The sequence below is a fragment of the Mustela lutreola genome, chromosome 18 (genome assembly GCF_030435805.1).
Source record: "Mustela lutreola isolate mMusLut2 chromosome 18, mMusLut2.pri, whole genome shotgun sequence".
In the NCBI taxonomy this organism is placed as follows: Eukaryota; Metazoa; Chordata; class Mammalia; order Carnivora; family Mustelidae; genus Mustela; species Mustela lutreola.
This window is the reverse complement of record NC_081307.1, coordinates 28859465-28884645: the sequence shown is the minus strand read 5'-3', so window position 1 is coordinate 28884645 and position 25181 is coordinate 28859465. Positions and strand designations below refer to the sequence as shown.

The 25181-nt window shown below is 41.8% G+C and overlaps 1 protein-coding gene across 2 annotated transcripts in view; it reads left to right on the top strand.

The window, feature by feature from the left end:
• WWC2 (WW and C2 domain containing 2) overlaps positions 1–25181 on the top strand; it is a 203810-nt gene that overhangs the window by 65276 nt on the left and 113353 nt on the right. The window lies entirely within an intron of this gene.

The window sequence follows — 25181 nt, the reverse complement described above, 5'->3', positions numbered from 1 at the left end:
GTTGTTTTCTGTGGGACTTGTAGGTTGTCTGACTCACAAGAACGTACTCCATTCCTGTGTCAACTCTTCCTCTCGCTGCCCACCCCCGACCCCACGCAGGCCCCTCCCCACCTTTCCCGGGAGTGTTGCTGTCTTACCCCTGTCTCGTCCAGGTCGTTCGTGCTTAGAGTCTCAGCCACGATCACAACATCTCTTCGGGGCCTTTACCTTTTCAAACATATTCCTCTTTCATCTGTGCTCCAAGAGGCCTCCTTATTCCCAGCGTTCAATTTTTGTTCTTCTCTGTAGCCCATCTGTGAGATGACAGGGCTCCAAGGAAGAGCAGCTCTTGTCCCTGAGTGACCAGTAATGAAAAGCCGTAGGTCACCCCAGTGATTCGCATCAGGCACGAAAGAGGATAGAGGCAAAGCTGTTAAGACCGTTTCTCAGGAGAACTGTAAAGGACAGACAAACTGGGTGGTAAAGAAAAGTGGTACCTGGCAGATCCTTCCATTGGCCACAGAGACATGAGAGGAAATTTCATGGGAAGTGTGCAGAGGGTTACCCTACCAGCTGGTGGAGCCCCCACTCTGGTCCACACCTGGCCCTGGGCTGCATCTAGAAGAGAGGTCCAGAGTCCGCCGATGAGAGTAAGAACAGGGGCACCTGGGTGGCTCAGTCGTTAAGCATCTGCCTTTTAGCTCAGATCATGATCCTGGGGTCCTGGGATTGAGCCCCTGCATCGGGCTCCCTGCTTGGCAGGAAGCCTGCTTCTCCCTCTCCCACTTGCCCTGCTTGTGTTTCCTCTCTCACTGTGTCTCTCTCTGTTAAATAAATAAATAAAATCTTTTAAAAAAACAAAACAGAATGACAAACCTTCTTGCAGTGGAAAAGCTTGACAGATGGTAGAGAGGACACGGAGACGTTTATATGGGTAAACTGTGAGGGTAAGACTTCTGCCAGCTGGTTTGGGGGCCTAACCAGGTGAGTAACCTGTGCATCAACCAGCTGGCTTACAAAGGAGCTCTCGGAACCCAACTCCAGTCTAAACAAGGACGTGTTGTAGATGCTTGCAGTTTTGTGAAGGGATGTTGGATATTTCCCAGGTCATAATGCCAAAGTGATTAGTGATGGAGCTATTGGGTGCCTTATAATTTTATAACATAATTATACATAGAATTGAATCATAAAATAAGGTGGCAGGAGTAGAGGGAGTGGTTTGCTTTAATGTTGCAGGTTGTATTAATTTTAGATACAATGAAATTAGTGTTCCTATGGACAATTGAGCCAACTTATCGAATTACTCTATTCAGTTGGGACTGACTCAATTTAACAAAATGGTACTTTTAGAGTTTTTGAGGGTAATGAGAAAATGGAACAGAAATTAAAATTCTCTTTTGCAGTTTGGGCAAAATAATTTCTGTGAGCAGCAATTAAAAGGTCCATATAAGAAATTTACTTTCTGCTCTAAATTTCATTTAGTAACGTTTCATAATCTTAAATTGCCTGTTACTTTACTTGGAAAATGTTAGGACTTAACGCAGTTCTGTGTCCTCTGCATTATGTGACTTGACCTTCTTTAAAGGGTCCGAAAGAAGTGGGAACAGAAAGAAGAGATTGGGACTTGGTCTTTCAGAGATGGAGAAACTTAGAACTAAGAGATGCTTGCTTTTTTAAAAAGCAGGAATATTTTGGGAAACTCTGAAGCCAATCTCCACTGTTGGAGAGAAGTTTTGTGGGACTTTGGAGCAGGCAGAGAGGAAAGTCCTTTCTTGGGGGTATGGGTCCTAGAATAGATTGGGTTTAGGCCAGCTTGCCCCACTTATGAAGATGTCCCTCAGTGAGCCAGACCTCACTGGGTGTTCTTGACATTCACTGGCTTCTGGGGACACAGATGGATGGTTCAAAGTCCAGGCAGATTATGGCTGGCAGAGCGCCAGTGCTGTGTGACCCCTCCAGTGTGGTGACCCACATTCCATTACCTTAAGGACGTTTTCCTCAACCATTGGTCTCCTGTCGGAAAGGCACACTTAGGACATTTAATAAACCAGAAGTACTACTAGCTGTTACGGGGGTACTGATAGCTGATAACTGTCAGACTCATTTAAGCATTGTCCTGACAGTCCGTACCTCTGGTATACCAGAAAGACATTCCGGAGCCCGGGGCAGCCCACATTCCTTCTGTCGCAGCCTGTCGCAGCGTCTTCCTTGCTCTGGGTAAACGCCCATGGGAACTCGGACCAAGGCTGGGCGAAGCTGAGAGGAGGTGGGTGAGGGGGCAAGGGTTAGAGAGCTGGAAGGGGCTGGAAGGGCCTCTCCTGACTGGGAGAGTCGGAGCCACATTCATGTCAGACGTTGGAAGGGCCTCTTGATTAGGGTTTGGTATGTGGAGAATGGAAAGCCGAGTTGGTAAGCTTTCTTCTTTTCCTCCTAAATTCCACCCTGATAACAACAGAAAAGCCTATTTGACCTACATGGCATGAAAATATTTGAGCATTCAGGGTCAGGGGCCGGGCTGGAGTAGCTGTTGAAACCGGGTGAAATACAACTTTGGTGGAGATGTGGTGTCTCAACAAACCAAGGAAAAGTTACACTGTTCCCATTAGTGACTGGGGTTTAAGGTTTGAAGAACACAGCAAGCCTTTCGAAGGCAGTTTAAGGAATGGGTGTGGAGGGGGCGTGGGGGAAGGAAATCTCAGCAGAATGCTTTTAGATATTTCCTGTTATATAAATGCTACATACTTCTCATGCCTTCAGCCTCCTAGCAAATGGGAATGAAGCCCATTGAGGCTTAAATTTAATTACTCTTACAGAGAAAGAATGTAGAAACTGTATAGGTAATGAAGGAACTCTAAAAACTGGCACAAAGTATGAGTTTTACTTTTTCATCCAAACCCTGTATATGTGGCATTTAAATATGATGTAGTGAAATATACTTGGACCCAAAATAAACATGTCAGAGTTTTTAGAAGTGCTTTTGTTTAATCTGTAAGATGTTCTGTTTTAGTAAAAGAGCCCATTGAGCGTGATGAGGTGCCTCATTTATTGTGTCCACCAAATCACTCGATGCACGACACAGCAACATTGTAATGTGCGCCTGCGCAGAACACAGAACAAGGTGGCGCGTCGATACTGTGGCACTCTGCACTTCTCTCCTCCTGAACCCTTTATTTCTCTCATCTGTGGTTTGTCGCTCTCCTTTCCTCCCACGCTGCCATAGCCAGGTCTATCTGTGTCGGGGAGCAGACAATGAAAGCTTTCCCCCTTTGGTTTCAGAAAATTAATAGAACTACATAAGACATGGGGGCAGTTGTCTGGGGTAGCCTGTGGCTCTCAGGGATGAGAGAAGCTAGCGACCTGTAATGCTTTGTGTTATATACATGCCATCTGTCAAGTTCACTGCAGTGTGTCCGGGTGAACCAAGGTAGTCCTATGGTCAGAAGGTCGAGATTGAAGACCCCACTCCATCACCACTTAGCAGCTCTTTCCGGATAGTGCTCTCTGTTTCTCTGAACCGTTCAGTAGTTTGCAAAATGAGGACTCATCACATCTGTCTCACAGGGCTTTTGTACATGAAGGAGTTGGGATATGTGGAAAGCGGGCCTGACTCACTGTATATCTCAGGTTTCTGCAGGGCCATGGAAATTCTTCCTTTCTGCATAAGTAAGTAAGGCTGTTGATGCACCTCAAGTCACTTACTCGTCGATTTAAGATTAATTAAGTCTGTATTTGTTGAGTACTATGTATTTTATTCTGTGCACTCCAGAGTACAGATCTGGACCCCATGGTGTCCAGAATGTGTACTAGAAAGTTGTCAATAGCCTAAGAAAGGCATAGATGAAATACTTTGGGATTAAGGGCAGTCAGAAGCCTGTTGGATGGTAAGTAACCTCTCAGCTCTTTATCCTGAGGTCTAAGGCTCTTGCCAAGAGAGAACGGTGCTCTTCGTGAAACATCTCACAGATTGGAAGCGGTTCTATAGATCTTGTTATCGGGGCTTAGACACATAGCTGTTACCGAGGCACCAAGTGGTGGGTGATAGGGTTTCTGTCCCAATATATATGGCGTCATGTGAATTTGGCAGATAAACAAAGGAAGTTGCGTTACTAGGACAAACCATCACAGTGTGTGAACATGGACCATCTCTGAGGGACATGACTCTTTGGCGTGGCTGAGAAGTGTGGTTCTTTTCTGCATGAACCATGATGATGATTTGAAAGGTATGTAACCAACTTGAAAGAACCTAATGCAATATACCAGAGTTAAACATACCTAGGAGCTCTTTCATTTATCAGATATTTACTGAACCTTTACTGTATATGCTAGGCATTGTAGGGAGTATAATGCTGAATCATTTCATGACTCAGACTGGTAAGGGAGATAAAGCTTATTACACGTGTAGCTCAGGTGTACAGCAGAAATGATCGTTGAAAAGAGATACAAATTTAAAGCGCAGTGGAGTTTTAGGAGAGGGAGAGATTATTCCCAGTAGATGTGCACTTGAGTTGGGCTTTGTATAGAGTGATCCCATGACTCTGTCTGCTTGGGTGAGCCCCCGCTTACTCCTAGTGTCATGGTGTCCCACTCAACTAACATCCCCTTTCACTGTCAAATCATCCCAGTTTGGGTGGTAAGTTATGTGGTCTCTCCAGCTTTGAGGATTAGGTAAAACTGGACTTTGTGGAGATAGAGAACAGTGTAGGTATGGACAGTACTGTGAACAAAAACATGGGTGATGGGAAGGCTTTGGGGTACTTAGGAAAGACATGTTCAGAAAGTTTGTAACTTTGGGAACAGGAAAGGGAATCATTGGAGACAAAAGTTGAGATGGATGTTTGAGGTCAGATTTGGGGGTATCCTGAATGCCAAACTGCATACATATCTTGGATTTTAGGCAATTGGCAATGGAAGTCAGTGAACTTTTTTGTTTTTTAAGATTTATAAAGATCTTTGTATTTCCTTCCAGGTATAGTAAAGGGCTTTCTGGGGGCACAGGAGCCCCTGCCAATTAAGGATCATTTAGATTTCTATAGATGTCAGTAGGAAAATAAGATATGAATTACAATCTATAGTGAGGTATTATTGCAAAAATCTAAAAAATCCTTAAGCTTTAGAGCATGCATTGACTTTGAGTCAAGCCCTGTGGTTTTATAGATGAAGAAAGCTGACAATCAAAGAGATTGTTAACTGTTTAAGCTCTCCCAGCAAGCTCTTGGCAGACACTGACCCCAGGTGCCCTGATTTCTTGTGTAGTAGGTATCTTACTTCACCATAGAGTAATATTTTTGGGACTTTGCAATGACTTCCAGCCCACCAGTGGCTCTGTGTCATGGCTTAGTTGTGATAAGGTAAAGACACCTGTTCTACTTTAAGAATGTTGACCCTTACTTTTAAAAAATGTCTAGTGCCTAGAAATCCATAGAAGAAAGCAGACATTAAGAAGGGAGACGTTCAAACCAGTTAATCACTCCTTGTCTGTCCCTGAGTGTCAAAGCGCATGTCAACGATGGTCGAAATCATTAAGGACAACAATTAAAAGCAAGGGCAGTAGATACCATTTTCGTGCACTGAAATAGGATTTTAAATTATGGCTTGTGTACGGGACACCTGGGTGGCTCAGTCGGTTAAGTATCCGCCTCTTGGTTTCTGCTCTTGTCATGATCTGAGTCCTGAGATGAAGCCTGCGACGGGCCCGCTGCGTAGAGTGGAGTCTGCTTGAGATTCACTCTCCCCTTCTCCTTTTTCCCCTCCCCGACTCACTCACTCTCTCTCTCTAAAATAAGTAAGTCTTAAAAAAATAAATAATGTCTTATGTGGACATGCAGGAATTTCTAAAAAAAAAAAGTCTGTAATTATGAAATGTCATCTTTTGATAGTCTAGATCTTTGTACTTTTAAAAACATTTGGAAATATTAAAATTAGCAAAATTGATCAAGTAAGTACAAGCTTACAAGTTCTTGGCATTTGAGAACTTTATTTTGTTCTAATTATCCATAATTGTTTTTGATACTCATTGAAATTAAACGTGTTACAATAAAGCTGTTGAAGTCTGAGAAAGGACTGAAAGCAGGTTTTGTGTATTTTTTATACTTTATGGGAAGTTAACTTAATTTGTTTTAATCATTATATTTTTGGATGTCCATTGGAGAAATCCTGAGAAAATACAATTTCGGGGTGACCATGATGTACCCAAATTGTGGGGTGAATATTTTCATGCCTAAAAACCCACTTGTTTACATCATGTAGTATTTATGATATGGAAGCAATTTTGGAGATTCAAGACCTGGTGTAAAGAAAGGAAGAATTAGATGAAATGCTACAACTTCTTCTCATAAGCCATTTATCTCATGAAGTTGTATCATCAAATAAACACATCATGTAAAATTATGTTTTCATCCCAGGAACACCTTTGAAACCTGATTCTAACTTCATATAAATAATCAGGTAGATATTTTACCTAAGTGGAGAAATTGCTGTAAAATCAGTGGTTTCCCATGGACCCCAGTTTGAGCTTCAAAAGAACAGCACACTTCAAAATGATGACTTTATTTTCTTTGGGATCTAGGTTTTCAGGTTCCTTAGAGAATAGTAGGTTCACTGGACAAAACCAGCATAAAGCCACAGCAGAAATAAGGGTGAGAGGTTTCTTCCAGAATTCCAGATAGTTCTTATAAACGTACAAAAGACAAAAACATTAGGTTAGCAGTTGCTATGTCCTTGGCCAGGGAATGATTTCCACTCTAGAAAATAGTACGTCTTCTTTGATCTATCATCCGTCTTGAAATGTCACCTTCAGGGGGCAGACACGGAGTCCACAAGGGGAGAGAACTCACCAGGCCACCCCAAGGCTCAGAGAGGGGAGGAATAAAACATTCAGAAATCTTCTGTGACCGTGATCTTCGGCTCTCTGACAACAGCTGCAGGGCTTCTACTGGCAAACTTTGCAGCTCTGAGGTCCTGGAGTTGTTGTCGTTTGGAAGAATGTGTGGGTGCAGGGAGAAGGCAGAGGAGGAAAGCTTGCTTGCCAGGTTGGGGAACTGGTGGGGTGCTGCAAAGGGGCAGCACCTGCTGGGGGAGTGCTAGAGCGTCCAATGTTGAAATGCACTTTCTGGACATAGTTTTTCATTTATATTGATTTTCTTAGACTATTTTTTTTTTTTTTTTTGAGAGTGCAGTGGAAATAATAGGACAGAGAGAGTCAGCATATTATGACATCTAAGAAGAGGAATTTCCTCGAATTAATTTGTTTTTCTGCTTTATAAAAGAAGGAGAGTAGGTAGCTGATGCGAGCTTAGCATGACAACCACCATTTCAGATGCATCTGGATGCAAACTTCTTCATTTCTTCTTTGTATCATTCACATGTTACTTAGCACAGATGGCCTTATGGTAGGTTATTTCTGAATGTGCCTTATCTTGCCAGTTAGACTGTAGCCTCTTGGAGAGCAGAGTCAAGGGTTCAGAAATGAAAATAAAGGCATTAATGTTAGGGTGTAACACTTTGTGGAATGCTTTTCAGGTATATAATTTGGGATCTCTTAACAGAATACTGAATGTAATAGAAGCTTCGAATTAAAAGCTAGAATAAGATTATGTGTATTTTCAATTTTATTCAAGACTCACTAAAATGTGGTTTATACTAAAAGACAACATTGGTGAGATTTTCAAATGTTTAGGTCACGTGCTTTAGAGTACCACAAAAATCTACTTCACATAAGCTCTGAGCAAATGTAATGTTAACAATTTATATGAGATTTATTATGGGTAAATTTAAAATCAGTGGAGACAGTAGAGAAAGGTTTGAGACTTTTGGAATTAAAATAGGAAACCTAAGGGAGATTTTACAACTTTGTTTCAAAGTTCTGTCTATAAGTGATGGACAAAGAAAATAAGTTCCCGAGGCAAAGCCATGGTCTCTGACCCACTTCCTCTGAGCCACACCTGATTCTCTCTCCCCAGAGTCAACCTACCTATGTAATGGGTTTTGTTGGGTTTACCTCTGTGTTTTTATTTTTTTTAAGGTTTTTTTTTTTTTTAGATTTTATTTATTTGACAGACACAGCGAGAGAGGGAACACAAGCAGAGGGAGTGGGAGAGGGAGAAGCAGACTCCTTGCTGAGCAGGGAGCCTGATGCGGGGCTCGATCCCAGGACCCTGGGATCATGACCTGAGCTGAAGGCAGACACTTAATGACTGAGCCACCCAGGCACCCCTCCTCTGTGTTTTTAAATAACATATTTATATGTCTCAATTTTTTGGTTTTAGATTTTGAGAATCGACTTCTTGTTCTGGATGAGGATTTGGCTCTCACGGGTGCCCCCCACACCTCCCTTCCCCCTCATCCATCATCTTGGGGTATTTTGTCCCCTTGTGAAGAAATCAGTATTCAGTGTTTACATTTTATGACTATGTAAATACTGTTTCTGGATGACCAATCTAGTGTACTATAATTGAATTTCCTTTGTTTTTTCTGTGGTTAATAATTATCTCTTGTTTTTCATTGGTTTAATTTTCTATGTCCCTGTCGCCTATTTGCTGCCAGAACTTAAATCTCCTTAAACACAGCAGGTGTTCTCTTGGTTTCAGACCTCCTGCTCCTTCTGTCCTTGGTCTCCGCTTCCCACGGGTTATTCGCTATAACTGCTACACCTGTCATATGTTTATGGGATCTCCGTGTGCTGTCATCTTGTAGATGTGTCTTTGACCTGTGTTGAATACTTAATTTTTAGATCCCAGTCTTCCAGTTTTCTTGGTTTCTTCTGTCATTTTGGCAGAGTTGTGTTAGAAAGGGGACATAGGAGATGAATTTGTTAGAACTTTTCATTTCAGAATATGCCACATTTTTCTACTTTCATACCTGATTGATATTTTAGCTGGGGATATAATTCCAGGTTGGAAATAATTTGCACTCTCTGGCTCCTTGCACTGCTTTTCCCTCTCCCTCTGCCGACCACTCCCCATTTATGCTCTTCCTCTGTCAAATGAATAAATAAAATCTTAAAAAAAAAAAAAAAGGAAATAATCCGCACTCAAAAATCTGATGATACTGCTTCACTGACTTGTAGCTTTCAGTCTTGAGAAGTGTGATGACTTTCTGATTCTTTTTTTCCAGTTTTATTGAGAAGCAATTGACATTCATCATTGTTTAAGCTTAAGGTATACAGCATGACGGTTCGATTTATATATACTGTGGCATAAATGTAGGAGTTTCAACTAACATCCTTTATCTGATTTAGATACAATTAAAAGAAAAGAAAAAGAAAAAAAATTCCCCTTTGATGAGAATGCTTAGTATTTACTCCTTTAACAGCTTTCCCATATGTCATGCAGAAGTGCTAGTTATAATCACCATATTGTACATTCCATCCCTAGTACTTATTTATGTTATAACTGGGAGTTTTGACCTTTTGACCCCGTTCCTCCAGTTCTCCTTTCCCATGCCTTTGGCCTTTGGTAACCACGGGTCTGATCATTCTCTATGAATTTGTTTGTTTTGTAAGATTCCACATGTAAGTGAAATCATACAGTATCTGTTCTTCTCTCTCTGATTTATTTCACTTAGTATAATACAAGGTCATCCATTGCAAATGGTTGGGTTTCCTCAATTTTTAAAGCTGAATAATATTCCATTTTATGTATATACCACAGCTTCTTTATTCATTCATCTATCGATGGTCACTTAGGTTGTTTGATGTCTTGGCTATTGTAAAGAATGCTGCTAGTGAACATGGGTGTGCAAATATCTTTTGGAGTTAGTGTTTTCATTTCCTTTGTGTATATTCCTAGAAGTGGAATTTCTCCGTCATATGGTAGTTTTAATTGTAATTTTTTGAGGTTACTCCATAATGGCTGTACCAATTTGTACTCCCACCAACAGTGCACAAAGATTTCTTCACATCCTCACCAGCATTTGTTATTTCTTGTCTTTTTGATGATGGCTATAATATCTAATTGTGGTCTTAATTTGCATTTCCCCAGTGATACTGAGTGATGATGAGTTTTTTTCTGTTGTACCTGTTGACCTTTCATATATCTTCTTTGGGAAAAATGTCTATCCAGGGTCTCTGCTCGTTTTTTAATTGGGCTACTGTGGTTTATTTATTTTTGTTACAGAGTTGCATGAATTCTCTGTATATTTTGGATATTAACTCCTTATCAGGTATATGGTTTGCAGATATTTTTTGCATTTTGTAAGTTGTCTTTTTACTTTGTTGACTGTTTCTTTCGATGTGGAGAAGCTTCCTAGTTTGATGAAATCTTTGTTTATTTTTTATTTTGTTGCTTATTTTAGGCATCGTATCCAAAAATTCATCTCCAAGGCCCATGTCAAGGAGCTTTAGTCCTATGTTTTCTTCTAGAGGTTTCATGGTTTGGGGGCTTACATTTAAATGTTTAATACATTTCAAGTTAATTTTTGTGAGGGGTTTAAGACGGGTCTAGTTTTCATTCTGTACATGTGAATATCCAGTGATCCAATATCAGCACCATTTATAGAAGAGACTGCCTTTTTTCCATTGGGTATTTTGGTTTCCTTGTCAAATATTAGCTGCCCTTATATGCTTGGATTTATTTCTGGACTCTCAATTCTGTTCCATTGGTTTATTTGTTTTTCTATCAGTATCATAGTGTTTTGATGCTAGAGCTTGAAATCAGGATGTATGGTGCCTCCTGCTTTTTCTTCTTCCTCAGGATTTCTTCGGCTCTTTGGGCTCTCTTGTGGTTCCATCTAAATTTTAGGAGTATTTTTTCTACTTGTATGATAAAGCGCCATTGGAATCTTGACAGGGATTGCATTGAGTCTATAGATGGCTTTTGGCAATAGTGACATTTTAACAATTAATTTTTCCAATTCTATCAGCGTAAGATATCTTTCTATTTATTTGTACCTTTGATTTCTTTCACCAGTGTCTTATAATTTTCACAGTAGAGCTCTTTCATCTCTTTGGTTAAATTTATTCCTGAGTATTTTATTGTCTTTGATGTTACTATAAGTGGGATCCATTTTTTAAATTTCTTTTTCAGAAGTTTTGTTGTTAGTGGAAAGCCTGTCTTACTCTTGATTTGTTTGGGGTGTGTGTGTGTGTGTGTGTGTGTGTGTGTTTGTATGTACTTTGGTGACCTGGTTCTTCTTTGAAGCTTTTACACTCTTGTTGCCTCCATGTTGTAAAATTTTTCATTGTTCTGCTTTGATTTAGGTCCTTTTTTGACCATTGTTCTGAGTGGGCCATATACAATCTGGAAACCTATGTCATTTTGTTCAGAGAAGTTTTCTTGCACTACATCTTGGAGAGTATCTTCCCCTTCACATGTATGTCATTTTCTCTGAAACTCCAGCTGCTCAGATACTAGACCTTCTGGACTGGTCCTCCAGTTTCCCTCTCTTTTCCTTTCTATCTGTCTTACTGTCTGGGACATTTTTTTCACTTGATCTTAACACTTCAATAGATGGGTTCATTTCTGTTTTCGTGTTGTGTATTTCCAAGAGTTTTAAAATTCTTTCTCCAAATATTTCCTTTTTGGTGTTTTGTTCTAACTCCTTGAAGGTGCTAATTGAAACTTCTCTAAACAACATTGAAATTTTCTCCTATTTACTGCATTGCCTGTTTTATGATTTCTGTGTGTTTGTTTTAGATTCTGCTTTTATTTTACAGGTAGTGTTCTTATTTCTATGTTAGACATAACTAATGCCTTCCATCCTGGTTCTTAGCTCCCTCTGGCATGTGAGAGGATTAATTTTCCTGCATTTATGTGACTTGTTTTGGCCAGTGGACTGTGAACAGAAGTGGTATGCGCGTCTTCCTTGCCCACAGGATTCATGTCATATTGGGATGGAGGTGCCACAGTCACCCAACATGTGTTCTGGAATGCTGAGCCAGGCTCTAGGGACCAGCTGCCTGGGGGATTCATCCAGACTCACTTTGAACTTGGCTTCAGTGGGAAATAGGAGATAGTTGTGTTTAGCCACTGAGATTGGCATTGTTTTTCGATGCAGCATCACCTGGCTTTTCCTGACTGATACAGTCCCCAGACATATTTAAGAACGAGTCATAAAATGCTCTTTGGAAGCTCTGTATTTGTGGGTAGAGCTTCGTTGTGTAGTGATCTAGCCCCGCCTCTCTGTTATGGTATTCCCAGACATGAATGTCAACAGAACTCTTTTCCTGTTCTTAATAGTTTTCTTGGGAAATTCCCCACCATCCCCTGCCTGGTAAATATAAGCCTGATTGCCAAGATTCTGCAAGCTGAGGAGGGAAAGGGAACGGTATGTAGACTGCCCCTTAATCCTCCTGTTGTCAACCATGTCTTCACTCTTTCAGCTGTAGCAGCTGCCCAGGAGGGAGTCCACAGTCCCTGTTTGTGAGCTGTTTGGAGAGGAACCGTCTGTTTCTGACCAGGGTGGGCAGAAGCAGGCTGCAGCTCTGATTACCACTTAACAGACTTCCAGCGAGTCCTCTCTGGCCAAGGCCTAATGTCTGAGTCCTTGACACCGGAATTCCAGAGCCAGGTTAGGGGTCTGCGGTATGAATCGATCAGCTTCTAAGCTTGCTTGCTTGCTGATTTAGGTTTCTATTTCTCACGTCTGCTAAGTCAGTTACTACTCTGCCATTTGCTTTCCACCACCTCAAATTCTGTTGCACTTGATCTGCCCTTTGTCTTTTTGTGTGTATGCCTGTTTTAATCCCCTGGCTGCTGTGTTCTAGAGGGTGTGTATGTCATCACGTGTATTGAGTCTATTGTGTTTGCTGGAATTTCCTTAATGAGGGATTCCCCTGATCTCTGAAGTTAGTATAGCTATCAGACATTCCTGACATTCAAACATACAAAAGTGAAAACAATGAACACATGTGTATTTTCTGCTTAGATCTGACAAATAACTTATTGCCATATTTGCTTTATCTTCCGTTCCTCTCTTTACATATATGTATATGTTATATTTGTATCTATATTTAGCTTTTTTGCTGAAACATTGGAAGTTAAGATATTATGCCCCTTCACTACTAAGTAGTTTAGTATATATCTTCCCAGAACGAGAATATTCTCTTACACAACCATAATACCAATGATCATAACTATGGAAATTTAAAAAAAAAAAAAAGTTCTGTAATATCACCTTATATCTACTATATTTAAATTACCTTCGTTGTTCCAAGAATTCTTTTATAACCTTTTATTCCCCCTTAAAAAATGGGACCTAATTGAGATAAACATGAGACAATTGGTTGTTGCTTCTCTTTTGGGCCAAAAGCCAGTTCTTCAAGCATCTTGTATTTTGCATTTTTTTCTTTTACTTAATCTTGAACTGTAAGTACCAACACCTGTAGAACTGGATTAATAACTGAAATCAAGGCCCCGACAAGGAGATATTAGGTCCAGTATCAGGGAGTCACTGAAGTTTATTTCATAAACAATCTTAATGGCTTGTTTTTCTAAATCGGGGTTACTAATCTAAAAATTTACCAAGCAGTGTGCTTTGCACATTCAATTCACAACCGCTGTAGATAAAGAAGCAATATTTATCTTTGTGGTGATGAAGAGCTATATTTAGAGCTCTGCCCAGCCCACTTAACCTTGTACACTTTGCCAGCATTCAAACTCCTGACTTCTGTGCACTTTGGACTGAATTTGAGTCAAAGCTCAAAGGGCGTGCATTTTTGTTTATGACTGAGGGCTGATCTCTGAAGTTAGTATAGCTATCAGACATTCCTGACATTCCATATGTCTTAATTTTTAGTGCTTTGAGGACCTGGTGCTATGCCAGAGGTAAGTAGAGGGTAAGAGCCCAAGGAAATAAATAGCGCCAGAGAAACTCTTCGAATAAGTTATAAAAATTCAATCCCGTGTTTAGCAAAGCAGATGCCAGGTATGGCATTGATTTGTAGCATGTTAGTGCCATTCCTTAGGCTGCTTAGGAACATTTCCTAGTTTTCAGTTATTTGATTCTTGAAATTCCAACCCTGGAGCTTTAAAAAAGTTTCTGTGATTCTTTTGGTTTGTGTGTTAGTTGCACTCGGGGCCAAGATGAGGGGCTTTGCAATGCAGAAGTCTTGCATCTGGAGAGCAGTTCAGTGTTTGGTTGACGGGGTCGTCAGCAGATGCAGTGATTGGCAGAAAGAACATTTATTGAACGCGTGTTGAATGCACATCAGCCATTGCTCTAGGCACCAAGGACTGGAGTGGTGGACAAGGCAAGTCGTGGGAAGGTAGGAAGAAAGACTATCAGTAAACAAGACAGATCAAACATGATAGCAGCTTTGAGGAAATCAACTGAGTCATATGACGGGTACTGATTATTTTAGTTAGACTTGTGTATTCGTCAGCTCTGCCGAGTTAACAAGCAGCCTACAAATCTCAGTGGCTTTTATACAGTTGTCTGCTTCTTGTTCATGCTGTGTCAAGTCAACTAAAAAATAAGAAGTAAAATAGTCACCTAAACTATAAATCCAAGGAATGGGGATTATGCATGATTGATAATTTGGTCACTAAAAATGGACTTTAAGAAATTCAGATTTGTCTCAGTCCAATCATATCACCAAAGAGGGGAATTGGATCTTGATGTTAATAACTTAAAATTATACTCTTTACATTTAATAGAAAACAGTTTAATACAAAGAAGTCGAAGAAGTAAATTATAGGACCTTTGGCCAGAAGCTTTAAATGTTTTGTTATACTCCTTCAGTGTACAGTTCAGGAAAGGCTAAATAATAGAAAGATGTTTCCTCTTTGTAATGAAGACATTATACTTAAAACATGCAAATGGATGGTTCATCCTCTTAATGGACACATTATATATAAGATATGTGAATAGACACTGTATAGAAACTGACTAACCAATGTTACTTCCAAATTTCCAAAGTAACATATATGGGGGCAGGCATAGATCTTTTGCAGGTGTATATAATAGTCATCTTTGAAACATGAAGCACACTTTGCAACATGTGCTTTTTCTTCATCAAGAAAAAGAGTGGGTACACAGAAAGTGATGGACTCCTGGACCTCAAAGCTTTCTTTGCAGGCGTCAGACATGGTTTCGTTTGTGGCAGTGTGATCAGATGTGCCCAGGGTCATCCCATTCTTGAAGACTGGTACTTTCGGGTCAGTCATAATGAGACGTCTTAATGCCAGGTTAGGATCTACTAATAGCATCGCCCTAGCATCAGAAATTTGTTCAGTGCAATCTATCAGGAATGCAGTGGCCACAGCCAGAACAACCTACTTTTCTTGGAGCATTTACCCAGGCAGGCTTGCCAGGGATCCAGGGAAACAACACAAGCTTCCCTTGATGAACAGTGTGATGTTAATTTGCTTTGTATCTAAATGTAATGCTATCTGTAGGCGTAGATCATGAAAAAGTAAAAACCAGAGGATAGAAGTGAAGCCCCAGATACTTCCCTGCAAGTCACCAAGGCTTACTTCTTAAGAATGTCCAGCCTGGAAACTTTGTGACCCTCGGCATGGTAGCTGGAACCCAGCCCGGGCAGCCAAGCACTCCATTCCGTGGCCCCCAGCTGCAGGGCTGCAAACCTGGGAACTGCCCAGGTCAGGCACCCTGGCCTGGGGTCGCCTTCCCCTCGGGAGCCACCATCCTGTGTGCGTATGTGTAGGCGTGCTGCGGGCGGCACCGTCTGAGGCCAGCTTTGGGCACCTGTGCCTGAGCAGAATTCTTGTCAGTATCCGCCCGAGGGCTCACTCAGGAAGGCTCGGTACAGCGTTGCTTTTAGATACAGTTCAACTGCCTATTGGTACCAGAGGTACTAGAAAGGCTAAATAAACCGTGGTCTAAACCTTCTAAAAAAATGAGAGAGCAAAACGAAAGGTCCCAATTTGTGTCTTCGGATGAGTGAGGGAAACTGCAGAATGACACGTGCAGCGTATTATGTTAACGCTGCAGACCGTTTTCTAGCTATTTGCAGAGACAGGTCTGGAAGGATACACACTACGTTGGTAATTGTGGGGACCCCCGAAGAGAGGGGAGGGGGGGAGAGGGGACCATCAAAGGGAGGGGAGGTGGAGGAAGCAAGCTATGTGGGTTGAGGTGGTGTCTGGGGTTTGAGCCTGAAGAATTTGTGATGGATTGAGTAAGGGTTCTGGGGGTGAGGGAGAGGGACAGATCAAGCCTCTGGGTTGGGGATCATGGCATTTCCCAAAATGTGTAATCTGGAGGAGTGGTCTTAGGGGAAGGGAAGGGGGCGGATGGGAGCGAGGGTTATGTTTTGTGTTAGTTCAACATTCAGTGTGGTTATGAGCCCCCCCCCCCCCCCCCCCCCCGCATAACCCCTGCACACACACACACACACAGAATTATCGGGTAGATGTTGGCTGGGTGGACACTGGGTCTCGACGCAGAAGTGTGACTTAGCAATCACTCACTCGTTTTCTCTAACATCTGTTGAGCACCAAGGGCCATGCTACGTGCCTAGAGAAAAACCAGGAGGGACTCATTGAATAGAATAGACAAGTCAACTGAAAAAAATGTGAATAATATGAAAAATGACCAATTGGGGGCGGGAAAAAATACTTCCCAAACCAGAGCTCGTACAGAGCTCCATACGATGCTCTTAACTCGTAAAACTTAGGGGGGCAGGATGGCTTGCCTGGCAAGACAGCACATTCCAAAGGCTCTTTTAAGGAAGCTGAATCTCAAAGGACAGCTGTAAGGTGAAGCCGAGCTGGGAGAGAGTGGTGGACAAGGGTGGACAAGTGGTGGAGAGGGTGTCCAGGCACATGGAGCTGCAGTGATAAAAGCCTGTTTCTGCTCCCTGTGCATCGGGCTGACTGGTTTTTCCTTTACTTTGCACGGACTCGGTTAGGTTTTTAGCAGTGGGTAGAGTAGACATCAGAAGTACAGATGTCCTGCCTCTGGGCAGTGAAGTTGTGTAGGATTGCCCCCCTTTGCCAGCGGACAAACATTAGGATTTTCTGGTGTTAATGAGGTTAATAAGCTAATACCTTGTTGGTCTGAGCTGGTTTTCTTTCTTCTCTGATGTTCAGTATTTTTAGACCACTCTGCCAATAACTTGTGCCAACCATGTCATAAAACTTGGCCCTTCACACTGAGCTTGAAGTTGGATCATTGTTTCTCTCCCAAAAGCTAACGTTTGTTTGCAGATGGTCACAGCAGCCTTATTCACACCAGCGGAAACAATCCCAAGGTCTATAAAGCGGTGAATGGCTAAGCAAAATGTGATACATCCATACAATAGGACACTATTTTGCAGTAAAAGGAAAAAATTCTTGACACACACAACAGTATGGATGTACCGCAAAATAACATTATGCTGAATAAAAAGCCAGACATCAGAAACCACAAGTTGTACGACTCCATTGTTCTGACATTCCAGAAAAGGCACATCTGTAGAGATAGAACTTAAATGAGTGGTTGCCTGGGGCAGGCAGTAGGGATGAGGGGGTGACTGCGTCTAGGCACAGGGGATCTTTTCAGGTTGGTAGGAATGTGCTAAACTGAGATTGCATGGTGATTTTAACTCTACACATTTACTTAAAATTTCTGATATGCACACTTAAACCATGGGGAATTTTATGGTATAGAAGTTAGACTTCAGTAATGCTGTTCAACAGCAACAACGAGGCTTGGGGTTATAAAATTCCAGCCTGAGCCGTGACTGCTTCCCGTGGTCAGGATGGCAGGAGAGCAACCATCGTGACGGCATTTGGTGTCGTGGGATGTACCCACATTTAATGGGACAAAAGCAGAAGAGGAAGAGGAAGAGGCCATTCCCGTGTTGACTCTGCCAAGTGCGTTTCCTGGCCAGAGGATTCCTTCCCTTTTGACAGTATGGGGTCCCTGGGACATCAGCTCGAGAACTGGGTGCTCCGGTCCCTGGAGAGGCTCACGTAGTGTCCTTAGGAGAATTACTTGGTGTTCAACAGAACTACTTCACTGGTGAGATGTCAGTTGTTTTCTGATGGTACAAAAAGCAGATACACTCAAAGTTCATTGGTTTTCAAAGCAAACATTTCGCTCTCCCTGGGGAACACTTTCATGCTGCGCTTACATCCAGAGGACATCCCTGGTTATTTGTGGAAGAACTGCTGGGGGACCAGAACCATGCTTTCCCCCATCCTGTGTATCCCAGTGGGGGACAGAGGCCATCAGTAGAGATTTGGTGGTCTGGTGAACGCATGAATGAAATGTTCCTTTGTTGGTAGTTTTGTTACGACTTCCTGTGGGCAGGAGTGAAAAGAAGAGAGTGAAGTGGGGTTTTCCCCTTCTTCCAGTTGAACTTTGTTGTCAGAGCCCTTCTTTCTGTTTTCTGCTTTTGTCCCATTAAATGTGGGTACATCCCAACGCCTTGCCTGGCGCACTCATCTCATCTATTATCTGATGTCCCTGTGGAAATTTCAGTCTGTATTTCACCTGCATGTCCCTCTAGCACTTCACAGGCCACATCTTTTTTAAAGGTTACTTAATTGCTGATAATTTTGCTTATTCATGCTGCAGTGACCATGCTCAAACCACAGAACCAGAAACTTCCTCCGTTACTGCTCTCCTGTTGAGTGAGTGCGTTGCTTCAAGAACACCCCCAGCCTTTCAGGATCCAGCTTTGACTTTCAAGGACTCCTGTCTGGAACCCCACATTTATAGAAGCCTTTTCTCTTCCCTGGCAGCCTCAGATGCTATTATTTCCCTCACGGCATCCTGTCTGCTGCCAACGCATTGCTTTCCTTTCTCCCTGGCCGTTGCTTACTACTGGATGGTAAAATGGAAAACCGAGCTGTTTCAGCCCCTCTCCAAACCAGCGGCTCTCCCCCTGGGGCAGGCAGCAGGGAGGTGGGAGGAGGGAGGGCGGAGCCCTACCCTGAGGCTCTCATGTAGTGGTTTGAGGGGAGGAAGTTGGTAACTTGCATTTCTAGTAAGTTACTAGTCGACCCTGATGCTGCTGGTTTAGTCTGTTCTGTTCACTGCTATTAGGTTCACCTTCCTCAATTTAAACTTGTTGCAACGATGGTTCTCCTTGCCGGGGTCTTCCATTGGCCTAGGACCGGATTTCCCAAGGAGGGTGTCGTAGAATGGGGACATCCCATTAAGTACATTTCAGTCCCGTTAACTTTTCTGTTGTAAGGAGAGAGTCAGTCTGGTGCTAGTATGTCTTTAACACCTTTCTAATACTTAGTTGCCTTTTTAACAGAGCCAGCTGTAAGCTTTACTTCTGTGTGAGGAATTCTCTGAAATGTATCGCAGGATCTTGTTTTCATTGTATTTATTTTTCAGTGGCAAGAGTTAAAGGACTGTCGTCTGAAACGCTGGGGGTGGGAACAGAACCCAGAAGTCATAAAGAATTCTTGTGTATCTTCTGTGGGTTTCATACTTTAGCTTCACTCACCACATGTAATTCTTTTGACTTACCTGGAATCAGTACAGTTGGAAGGAAGATACAGGAGCTAGCTTTTTTCCCCTGTCAATCCAGTTTTGCAAGACTTTTCTTCTTCTCTTATTATTTTTTAGAGAGGTGGGAGGGCAGAGAAAAGAGGGTGACAGAGAACCCCAAGCAGATTCCCTGCTGAGCATGCAGTCTGTCTTGGGGCTCAGTCTCACAATCCTGAGATCATGACCTGAGCCAGAATCAAGAGTTGGACATGTAACCGACTGAGCCACCCAGATGCCCCCTCCCACTACGTTTAAATAATCAATTCTTTTTCTTACCCTAAACAAAGTTCATGGACTAGTAATATCTTTGGAAAAAAAAATATTTGCATCCTGACTAAGGATTAATGCCAACATGTATTACAAGTTGCTACAAATCAGTATGGAGGGCAGACAGCCCACTTTTAAAAAGGACAAAAGGAAGCAAGTAAACATATGGAAAAGTTACACACCTTTTGTAGTAATTGTTAGATTTCCCCTCTCCCCAGGACCTTATCAGGTGTGGTGGAACCTGGGTAATGGGCGCTCACTACCACTGTGGAGGAGAGTATTTAAAAATTTTAAATTTAAATTTAAACTAAAAAAATTTAAATGCTGGAGCACCTGGGTGGCTCAGTAGGTTGGGCCTCTGCCTTCAGCTTGGGTCATGATCTCAGGGTCCTGGGATCGAGCCCCTCATCAGGCTCTCTGCTCAGCTGGGAGCCTGCTTCCCCTTCACTCTCTGCCTGCCTCTCTGCCTACTCTCTCTCTCTGTCAAATAAATAAATAAAATCTTAAAAATTTTAAATGCTAGTATGTCTTTTAAGATCTCTTTAATATATATTGATGTTTTTAAGTTTTAAAAATATGTATATCCTTTGACTCACTGCCAGGAATTCATTCTAAAAAATAATTACACTGCTGAAAATATTTGCAAGCATGTACACGGAAGCATTTCTCTTGAAGGAAGACGAAACTAATGTCTGTTGATTAATGATTTGTCAAATAATGGGCTATAATCCATTCCATGTATGTAGATATTAAAATTTTAAAGTAAATGTGTAGTTATGCTCATTGAAATATTTCTAACTTGTTTTGCAAACTAAATAAAGTCATAGAAAATGCACATAGCATGAGCCTAATCATACATTTTGTAATAGCATGTGAATTTATAGATAGACTGAAAAGATACCAAAGTGTGGGAATATATATCTTTCTCTAGGAAATGAAGGCAGGACTTTACAAATAGTTTATTCTATTTTATATATTTTTTGTAATGAGAATGTATTACTTGTGTTTTTTAAGGCAAGGCTCAAAAATATACTGTATATTTTATTTAATTTAATATTCTGATCTTATAAAAATGTGCATAATATTATATGTGCTTTAGTATACGGGTATATGTTTATTTAAGAAAAACGTAGCCTGGAGTGACCACACTGTGAACTAGGGTTTTTCCCTATGTGATAAGGGTTATAGGGATTAAAAAATATCTTCCCAGCTCCTTAGATTTTGATAAAAGTAGTACAGGATCATTTTAATCATTGAGTTAGCCTCTTTAAGAAAGAGCTTGACTACAGTAAGGTTGTAGCTGTCCAGGGATTGTGCTGTAGGTTAGTTCTTTGTTGTTCTGGCTGGAGCACTGTCTCTTGAGTGAATCCCCCCAGCATCTTCCAGTCCTGATCCTTGAACGGCTCTCACCTGTGATGGCGGCCGTAATGCGTGTGCTCTCCAAGCTGTAGTTAGGAGGACGAGGCGGTCTGGGTGGGTTTGTTTGTTTGGATAATGATCTGTTAAGCCCTCTTCCTCCCACCAGCATTCCTCTCTTTACTGGCATATCTACTTAAATTCTCAAACTCTTTTCCAAAACCAAATAATCCAATGGGCAAACATTTCTTGGCACTTAGGAGAGAAAAGAGGTTCAGGTTAAAGTGTTTGCTGACCACTCTGTTTTCTTCTGTAGGGGAAAATACTTGTAAAAAATGGGTGAATTATTTTAACACCTGCAATAAATTCTTTCACCTCTCTGTAACTAAGAATCTGTTTTCCGTTTAGCTATTCATTTGTGATACATAATGTAATTATAATAAACCAAAGTAAGTTATAGGACCAGACATTTTGGTGTAATATCAAGAGATTTTTCTCCTTTCTTGTCCTACAGTCTTTATTATCAATATTCATTCCTATATTTATCAATGATCACTTAAATATTAACCTTCATCTTATTCTTTTAATCAATGCATTTACTATTACATTTATGTAAATTGAAAACTTTAAAAATAGTAACAGTCCTTCCATAATTGTTTTCACTCCTGTCTTTCTTTCTAATTTGCATCCATTCAGTTGACACCTACTCTGACCTTGCTAGGGTTGGAGAGAGCAGAATGGGCCCTGCCTTGGAGAAGCTCAGAGGCTGTGGGGAAGACGGTGGCTAGTAAGAGGCCTTAGGTGGCTGCGCCCAGTCTTTGGAGGAGTGGTCCTGTGGGACAGAATTCAGGGAATACTGGGTAAGAATAGCATTCCTAGGTTAAATGGAATCAACTTTTTAATGGTTCTCTAATACTGTCAAATTGTTTCTTAAAAGAATTGTATCAAGTTACAGAATTATGAGCAACAAAGGAAAGTAACGGATTCTCCACATCCGCACCGGAACGGAGTTTCATTAGGAAAACAAAGCAAAACAAGACAAAACAAAAACTCGATACCCTCACAGGCTTAAAATTAAGCCTCATGATTGTTTTATTTGGCATTTCTTTTTTTTTAATGAAGTTGCACATTTTCACATATTTTTATTATTTAACTTCCTCTTGTGAAGAGATCTTACTCACTTGGAGTCTTGGCATTGTGAGGACTCGTTACTATTTTTTCAAAATTGTTTATTGAGGTGAAATTCACATACCACGGAACGAGCCACTTTAAAGTGGCATTTCCTGCCCTCACACTGTTGTGCAAGCACCGTCTCTGTCTGGTTCTGAACCATTTCTCTCCTTCCAAAATCCTCCTCCAGCAGCTTCCCCGCATCCGCCCCCCTCCCTAGCTTCTGACAGCCACCCCTCTAACTCTCCATCTTCTTGGGTTTATTTATACTGGATATTTCATATGGGAGGTATGTGTGATCTGCGGGATCTGGCTTTACTTAGCCTAATGTTTGGAAGGCCCTCGCATTGTAGTGCGGTAGCCACACTATTCCTTTCCGTGGCGGGGTGATCCTGCATTGCGTGTAGATGTCACACGCGCTCTGTCCATTCATTCGTAGGTGGACATTTGAGGTGTCTCACTTTTTGGCTCCTGTAGACAGTGCTGCTGTGACCATGAATGGGCTTGCAGTGACTTGGGTACATGTTTCTAGTTCTTTGGGGCATAGACCCAGGAGCAGGAGTATGGGGTCATACAGTAATTCTGTGTTTAACTTTTGAGGATCTGCCAAACTATTTCCTACAGAGGCTGCGCCATTTCACCTTCCCACGGACAATGTACAGGCCTCCCCCTTTATCCACATCTGTGTCAACACTTGTTACTTTTCATACTGGGGGTGCTGGTGGTCTAATTATAGCCATCCTGGTGGGTATGAACTGGGACCTCATTATGCTCTTTATTTGCATTTTCCCGTTGACTAATGATGTTGAGTATTTATTACTATTCTGTATGTGGGTGAGAATAGGAAAGAAAAAGAAAACTTTGCTTTTCAAGAACTTATTTTAAAAATTTGTGTTTTTTGAGGGAAAAAAAAGTTTACTTAAAATTATATGAAACGACTTCAGTAAGAATTATTAAGCCATTAATTTTGTCCAAACATTACATAAACATAGTTTTCATCATATAGGTATTTCTGCAGCCAAGCCTCCTGCCTCCAGTTTCATTTTTAAATTGAGTTTGTTTTCATTTCTCCATCACCTGGGTGGATTAGGGCTGTGATTAGTGGTTTAACTAGGGGTTCTCAGAGTATGGTCCAGGGGCCACAGTGCCGGCATCACTTGGGATCTTGTTAGAAATACAGGTTCCCTACCTTGCTCTGCTGGGGCAGAACCTGGAGATGGGCTCAGCAATGTTTTTGTTTTTGTTTTTTAGGATTTTATTTACTTTTGAGGCAGAGATAGTGAGAGAGAACACATGAGCATGGGGCATAGGTAGAACCAGGTTCCCCGCCGAGCAGAGATCCCAATGCAGGGCTCCGTCCCAGGACCCTGGGATCATGACCAGAGCTGAAGGCAGCCCCTTAAGCAACTGAGCCACCCAGGTGCCCCCCGGGGATCTGTTTGAATAAGCCTTTTAGATGAGTTGTATGTACACGAAGGTTTGGGAGCCACACACCCAGCATTTCTAAGTTGATACGTTTAAAGAGCTCCTGTGGGAAATTCAGTTCACAATTTTGGCCTTACAGATACCAACATTTTTTTTTTTTTTTTTTTTACTTAAAATAGGCAAACAATATAAACAATTAAGTCGAATCATTTTATAATCCTGTTTCAGAATTGCGTGTATATAATATTACTTAGGAATTGCAATTTGGTCTACAAACCCTATCAAAAAGATAAGTGTTTTTTTAAAAAGCAATTTTTGCTCGTTGGTCAAATCGTCAAAGCACACAGGAGTCGTGTGTCCCTGATATGTCTCTTTCCCTCTCTCTGTGATTGTACTTGACATCCTACTCCTTAGGAGCCTCTGTTGCGAAGGTGGGCAGCGTGAAGGCCTGTGTCGTGGGGTGCGTGGCCTTTGCCAGCCACAGGAGCCCCTCGGGCCATATAGACAGCCCCAGCATACCCCTCTGCCTAGCAATGCTGCCTCAGCATCCTGACCCCTCCCTTCTCCCTCCAGAACTTTTGAAAGGGGCCCCTTTCTTGCTGCGTCTTCCAGAAACTAGTGGTGAGTCAAATCCCTATCAGGAGCCAAACGCACACTTTAGAGAACAGTGCCAGCCTCACACGGGATCATCAGCCCAGTGGCTGGAAACTACAGATGGTGACTAGAAAGAGGTACGCGTTACCCAGTCCTGTGCTTACCGGACTAGAGTTGAAGTTTCTGTCCTGCATGGGCTGTTCAAATGGCAGTAATACTTGTATGTACTTCGCACAGGTTTATGAGGACGTAAGGCACACATTTACACATGGTAAACAGGGAACGTTTTGTATTTTTAGTGTAATTACTGCATGTAAAAGTTGACTTCTAGAAGAGTGTAGGCATTGACATTTTTGCAAACAATACGGTTGCGTCCCCAAATCAACAGCATTAGCAGTGTGGTCTTTCAAAGGTGAGTCAGGCGCAAATATTGCCTTCTCAGGTGTATATTCGTGAAGTAGCTCTAGGATGGGTTAGGTGGCATAAGGGAGATTTTGACGGGGTCTCCCTGGAGCCCTCCAGATTTAAGATCTCTGGGTTAGAATGAAGAAATGGTTTGGGAATGAACATTAAAGAGAAGGCAGAAGATTTGAGGAAAGTTTTTAATTTTTTTTTTTTTTAGTGTGGAGGGATTGAGTAGATTTATAGGCTGAGGGGAAAAAATGAACGATACAAGAGGATGTTCATACTTGACACTAACTGATGGGATGTGATTGCAAAGCAGGGAGAATCTGGTGGAATTACAGACAGGAGGTTGGCAGGCTTTGGAGTAGAGAAAGGGTGTGAGCAACGGTGAGGGCAGCCAGCCATTTGGGTTCAAGGAGAACAGGTTTGGGAAACAAGACCATTGTGTTCAAATATTTGAAAACCCATCATGCAGAAGAAAGATTGCGCTCGTTCTCTTTGGCACCTAGGGAGGAAAAGAGCACCAATGGGTAAAAGTTCGAGGAAGACCAGATCTCTGGCCACCATGAAAAAGAGCTGTCTGAGAGCCCAGGAAGGTG